Here is a 7443-nt window from a genome sequence, read left to right on the forward strand (position 1 = left end):
AATCTAACTTCCTGACAAAGAATCAAACCTGGGTGCCCTGTGTTGGGAAGTCTTGGCCACTGGACCACAAGGGAAGTCTCAGGATGTGCATTTTTTCAGGTTTTGTGATTATATATGTTTTTTTAAAGGTATATTTTCTTTATTCATTTTAACCCATAAAAATTTCTTCTTCCTTTCATGACAAATAAACGAAGCAAAACCTCAGATTGGTGATCCAAGAGCTAACAGTTGTTTCCTTTCTTTTCTGTGTCTTTTACTATTTGAGGCCATTTTCACTGATTATTCCATTTTCTTTCAACAACCTTCACAGGTTGGGATCAGGGCTCCGTTTTACATGGGACAAAACATGCTCAGAAGGATGATTTTCCTTGCTCAAATCTTACATAGGTTAAAGAAGAGAGATGTGATGAGAACCTAGGTCTATCTGATTTCAAAGCCCCATGCACTTTGCACTGCCCGTATTGTCTCCATCCATGTACAGAGGGCATGGTCCTTTGTCCCCCAGATGCATGGCCTCTTTTCTCACATTAAGAGGTGCATATGTCAGAGTTCCTTGGAGGAGGTGAGGCTCTGGCCCTCCCATGCATTTTCAACAGAGTGGTTTCTCTTTTGTTGACTTCACACTTCAGACTTTCCTATAAAATTTCATTTGAGCAAAGTGTTCCAAAGCAAAATCAAACCAAATCAAACTGGAACAGACAAACCAGTCTACTGACCTTGAGATCAGGAAACCTCTAAGGTTTCTCCTATAAAAACCCAGTTCAGTTCTCTCCTTCTGAGCCAGCAGTCTTCAGTCTCAGAGAGGCACCTGCAATGCAGAGGAGGGAGCCAGCCTGGCCTGGCATTTGCTGCCCTTCTGCTGTGCTGTTTAGGGCTCAGCACAATTTCCCCTGGGAAAGAGGGAACTCTGGCAATATTACACTGAGACTATCCGGTGACTCACAACTTTCATTAGCTGACCTATGAGCTACTATGTCCTAATGGTTAAAAGCACAGGGTTTGGACTCAGATATATCGACTTTAAATCCTGATTTCTACTGATGGTCAGCTTTTTGTCTGTGACCAAGTTCCTTTTTCCAGTAAACCTCAATATCCTCAATGGTAGTGTTAGTCACTCAGTCATGTCCAACTCTTTGCAATCCCATAGACTTCAGCCCACAAGGCGCCTCTGTCAATGGAATTTTCCAGGCAAGAATGCTGGAGTGGATTGCCATTCCCTTCTCCAGGGGATCGTCCCAACCCAGGGATCATACCTGAGTCTCCCACACTGCAAGCAGATTCTTTACTGTCTGAGCCACCAGGAAAGCCCAGAGACTTTGATAATCCACAATTTATAAAGTCATTGGAAAGATGAAAGGGGACTGTATAAAAAGTGCCCCAAGCTACCATTAATTGAACACTTACTCTAAACCACTTGCTCTGGCCAGTGTGGCAGACAGTGCCTTATTGCATCTTCACAACAACCTTGTAAAGGGACATGTTTGGCCTGTGACTGGCTCTACGGGAAGCAGTCAGTTGTATGGTTGTTGCTGTTACAGGTCAGCTGTGCCTGGTGACTGCAGGGAGCACCCACGTGTGACCATGCTGGGCTGGACCCTCCCATCTGCTGCCCCTACCTGGTTTACTGTCTGTGGAGGATGACAGCAGCACAGAGCTAAGGGCTTTACTCAGTGAACTCTGCCAGTTGGATTTTCTCCTCTCTCGGCCCTGAGAATTGGTGCTCCCCTCCTCAGTTTCAGTTTTGACTAGGCCTCCACCAGTTGGCACTGATTGGCAAGAAGGCAAAAAGAATTTTCAGAAAAATGCATTTGATTTTATTTTTGTAAGTAATTTTATTTTACTTTAATTCTTTTCCACATTGCATGGCATCTGGGATCGTAGTTCCCCAACCAGGGATCAAATCCAACCCCCTGCATTCGAAATACAGAGTTTCAACCACTAGACTACCAGGGAGATTCCTTGATTTTAAAACAGGCAACTAACTAGACTCGAGTCCCAATTCTCCCACTTTCCAGACAGAAAATGGAGACCTGTCATTCATTCACCATTGATGTGGGAGACCTTTGGCAAATCATAGAATCTCTCCTAGCCTAAATCTCCACACTTGAATAAACTGGAAAGAGAATGGATAAGGAATGAAACATTCACTGAGCACTTCCTATATGCCAGGAGATTCATGTAAACTCTCTGAATTATCTCAACACTCTGGAATTACTGCCACCAGCCTACAGATGACAAAACTGACACTCAGGGAAATTAAGAGACTCACCCAAGATCATATAATCATGAGATGAGAGAAGAAGAACTTGAATCCAGACTTTCTGAAACCCAAATCATAAGTTTTCTCTGCCATACCAACCAACAATTCCAAAGGCCGTCCAAGAACCCCATCTCTGGGCACATCAAAGACAATATCTCTTCTTCAGTCTTTTCATAGGGAAACAACTCTCTGCCAGCTACCCGAGACACCTGAGGACAGGGGCCTGAAGCCTTTCAGTGGAATTTCAAGAGTTGTCTTATCGTCACCTGCAGGCCACCTATCACTCTGCCTTTTGCAGGTAATTTGGAATAATATGAGCCTCTGGTTTTTTCCTGAGATTTTTTTTCTTCTCTGAATCTACAAGCTTGGAACAAATGTAGCTTTGGTCCCTGTAAACAAACAGTGGCACAGCTCTATGACTCACTTACCAGTCATTTCCAGTGGCTTTCCACAGCATGGGCATGGCATGGCCCTGACCACCTGTTCTCATGTTCTGGGAAACTGGCTCCAGGACACGTCTGGGAGGACTAGTCTAGTTCATGCATCAGGCAGAGTGGGCTGTGCCATCCTGGTAGAAGAGGTCTGAAGAGCTGAGGTACAAAGTCTGAGAGTGAGGGGAAATTTATGGCTTTGCTAGGAAGGGAAGAAGTCTTTTTGCTAGAAGAAATTGATCACTGGGCAACCAATTGATTTAGCATCTGCCAAGAGCCAGGTGCCTGGAATATAAAAAGGGATGAGTTCACAAGATCTTAGAGGTAAACCCAAGGTTGGAGCACAGTGCCCGACCAGCACAAGCGGTAGAACATTCAATAGTAGGACTGCTTAGGAAAATCTGGAATCCTGCCAGAGGTTTAAGGACATGAAACTCTGCTGGTAAGCATATAGTCTTTTGGTAAAAGAAAATGAAGGTGTTGCGGTTGAAAGCACCTTTTTTCCAAATCTCCTTTCTCCAAAATTGGCCTCCGAAAATTCCACCTTGATTTCTTTCTCGTTTGTCTTTAGCCTGAAGTTTTGATCTAGTGATTAAATATGTTAATAGTTAATGTATAAATATCCTGGGGAAGAATGATGCATGAAACCAAAGACAGGCTTTCAGTCTGTGCTATTTCAATTGATTAGAAGGAAAGAGCTGGATTATTGTTATAAGGGTTGTAAATATCAGATATTAATAGAATTCAGGGTGAGAATCACAGGAGGCTTTGTTTAATTAGATTGTCCTCAGGCTAGAATAAGAAGTGGTGGGACTGATGCTTTGTAGCCACATTGAAGGTGCATTTGTTTCCTCATGCAATGGTGGTACCCAAGTATGAAAAAAGCACCTAGGAATAAATCATAAGAGAAATAAAATACCTTTTCCCATTAAAATTAATTTTATAGAGAAGTTAGGAAGCCAGGAAAATGCAAAAAGGAAAAAAAAATAATCCATAGTGTGTTATATGTGTTAACACATATGTGAAAATTTTGATATATTTCTTTGTACTATTTTTCTTATACATTACTTTAAAAAATATAGTTGAGATTATAGTAATGTTATCTCTTGCTTTTTCATTACATTATACTATGAGCAAATTCGTGAAGCGTTCCATATTTTTCCATAATGTACAACCAGGAGATTAACACCAGGCTATAGTCATTTACGGAGAAGGCAATGGCAAGCCACTCCAGTACTCTTGCCTAGAAAATCCCATGGATGGAGGAGCCTGGTAGGCTGCAGTCCGTGGGGTTGCTAAGGGTCAGACCCAACTGAGCGACTTCACTTTTACTTTTCACTTTCACACATTGGAGAAGAAAATGGCAACCCACTCCAGTGTTCTTGCCTGGAGAATCCCAGAGACGGGAGAGCCTGGTGGGCTTCCATCTATGGGGTCACGCAGAGTCGGACACGACTGAAGTGACTTAGCAGTAGCAGCAGCATACTGTGAGCACATACTGTATTATTACCAACTTTTGGGGATTCCTTGGTGGCTCAGATGGTAAAGAATCTTCCAGCAATGCAGGAGACCAGATTCAACCCCTGGGTCAGGAAGATCCTCTGGAGAAGGTAACCTACTCCAGTATTCTTGCTGAAGAATTCCATGGACAGAAGAGCCTGGCTGGCTATAGTCCATGGGGTCACAAAGAATTAGACATGACTGAGCATGCTAACCCTGTGAGCACATTCTATATTCTTAAAATCTTTTCATTCATCCTAAAATTTCTAATATATTTTAAGTATCAGCGGCCTGTATGTACTAGTTCAGTTCAGTTGCTCATCGTGTCCTACTTTTTGCAACCCCATGAATTGCAGCACACCAGGTTTCCCTGTCTATCACCAATTCCCAAAGCTTGCTCAAATTCATTTCCATTGAGTTGGTGATGCCATACAACCATCTCGTCCTCTGTTGTCCCCTTCTTCTCCTGCCTTCAATCTTTCCCAGCATCAGGGTCTTTTCAAATGAGTCAATTCTTCGCATGAGGTGACCAAAGTATTGGAGCTTCAGCTTCAGCATCAGTCCTTCCAATGAATATTCAGGGTTGATTTCCTTTAGGATTAACTGGTTTGATCTCCTTGCGGTCCGAAGGACTCTCAAGAGTCTTCTCCAACATCACAGTTCAAAAGCATCAATTTTTTGGCACTCAGCTTTCATTATAGTCCAACTCTCACATCCATACATGACTACTGGAAAAACCATAGCATTGAGGGACCTTTGTAAGCAAAGTAATGTCTCTGCTTTTTATGCTGTCTAGGTTTGTCATAGCTTTTCTTCCAAGGAGCAAGCAACAATTTCATGGCTGCAGTCACCATCTGTAGTGATTTTGGAGCCCAAGAAAGTAAAGTCTGTCACTATTTCCATTTTTTCCCCATCTATTTGCCGTGAAGTGATGGGACCAGATGCCATGATCTTTGTTTTCTGAATGTTGAGTTTTAAGTCAGCTTTTTCACTCTCCTCTTTCACTTACATCAAGAGGCTCTTTAGTTCCTCTTTGTTTTTTTACATAAGGGTGGTGTCATCTGCATATCTGACGTTATTGATATTTCTCCCTGCAATCTTGATTCCAGCTTGTGCTTCACCCAACCCAGCATTTCCCATGATGTACTCCGCATATAAGTTAAATAAGCAGGGTGACAAATACAGCCTTGATGTACTCCTTTCCCAATCTGGAACCAGTCCATTGTTTCATTATGTTCTAGACACCACGCTAAACACTGGGTTTTCTTCTTGTTTAATCTCTACAAAGAATTTTCAGTGGATCCTATTACTGTTTTCTTATTACAAATGCTGACACTGAGGCTTAGAAAGGTTAGTTCTAGCACTAACTTTGGGACGTACACTTCAGACTGCTGTATTGTTTTTTTTAAGGACTCCATTATGTCATAGTTAAATTGACAGTGTTTTTCTTACTTAATGATACATAAAATAATGGAGTACTTTACACTCAATTAACATGGATGAAATTAAGTAGTGTTATGCCAGAATTACTTATGATGCCTCTACAAATCTCTATGCCCTCATCCAATCAGTTTTGAAAAAATATTTTATTATATATATTTTTTCCTGCATAACTTCCCACTGTCAGTAAAATCCATTCTGAATTCCTAAAGAATTGATAGAGGTGTGGAACTTGTTAAACACTGCTTGCAATGCAGATGAGACGAATCACCAGAGATTTCAGCCAGAACAACTCATGGCGAGAAATTGGGCTCTACTTGCGGACCTGTGTTTCCAGCCACAATGCATCATCCCCTCCTTAGTGCTCGTTCTTCCTCTTCTACTTTAATATAATTTTCATAAGTCTATAATAGTCTATCCGGAGAAGGCAATGGCAAGCCACTCCAGTACTATTGCCTAGAAAATCCCATGGATGGAGGAGCCTGGTAGGCTGTAGTCCATGGGGTCGCTAGGGGTCTGACACGACTGAGCGACTTCACTTTCGCTTTTTACTTTCACACATTGGAGAAGGAAATGGCAACCCACTCCAGTGTTCTTGCCTGGAGAATCCCAGGGACGGGGCAGCCTGGTGGGCTTCCGTCTAGGGGGTCACACAGAGTCGGACACGACTGAAGTGACTTAGCAGCAGCATAATAGTCTATCAAATGGGAAACATCATTGGCTTAACTATTCCCCTATTTTGGGGGCATTTTGTTATTTCAACCTTTTTACCATTTAAATAAGGTTGTTATTGTTGTTCAGTCACTAAGTCATGTCTAACTCTTTTCGACCCTGTGGACTACAGCATGCCAGGCTTCCCTGTCCTTCTATATCTCCTAGAGTTTGCTCACATTCATGTCCATTGAGTTGATGATGCTATCTAACCATCTCATCCTCTGCTGCCTCCCTCTCCTTTTGCCTTGAATCTTTCCTATCATCAAGGTCTTTTCCAATGATTCAGCTCTTCACAGTATGTGTCCAAAGTACTGGAGCTTCAACTTCAGCAACAGCCTTTCAATGAGTATTCACGGTTGATTTCCTTTAGGATTGTGAATGAAGTTAGTGAAGTGAAAATCACTCAGTTGTGTGCAATTCTTTGTGACCCCACAGATTATAGCCCACCAAGCTCCTCTGTCCAAGGAATTCTCCAGGCAAGAATAGTTAAGTGGGTAGCCATTCCCTTCTCTAGGGGATCTCCCCACCTAAGAGTTTGAACCTGGGTCTCCTGTATTTCCGGCAGATTCTTTAGTGTCTGAGCTTCCAAGGAAGCCCAGCAAATCTTTATTCTTAAATTAAAGTAGGAAAAGTATTAAAAAATGATGGGGGAGAAATTCTAGAGATGGGAGAGAAAAGAGCGCAAAGGAAAGGTTAATTTTCTTTGTTGGTACTTTTTTCTTCTACAAAATCATAAAATCTAAAAACTTAGACAAATGTAAGTAATAAACAGTTTATCGATACTGCAAAAGATAGATAGGCTCACATTTCTGTCACTGATTATCCAAAGTACTGATGAAGATGGCAATACCCTAATGCATTTCCATCAATTCCCACACATGCATCTGTGATGCATTGCCTCAAGTAATTGGTGCTTAGATTTTTATTGAATAAACTGTTCCATTAATATACTTCTAGAAGAAGACACCTAGGATCTTTTGTCTGTTAAAAAAAAAAAATAGATGTTAGTCACTCAGTCAGTAAAGAATCTGCCTGCAGTGCAGGAGACCCGGGTCTGATCCCTGGGTTGGGAAGATCTCCTGGAGAAGGAAATGGCAA

The sequence above is a fragment of the Moschus berezovskii genome, chromosome 14 (assembly GCF_049115385.1).
Source record: "Moschus berezovskii isolate FMDL1 chromosome 14, NW_MosBer_1.0, whole genome shotgun sequence".
NCBI lineage: Eukaryota > Metazoa > Chordata > Mammalia > Artiodactyla > Moschidae > Moschus > Moschus berezovskii.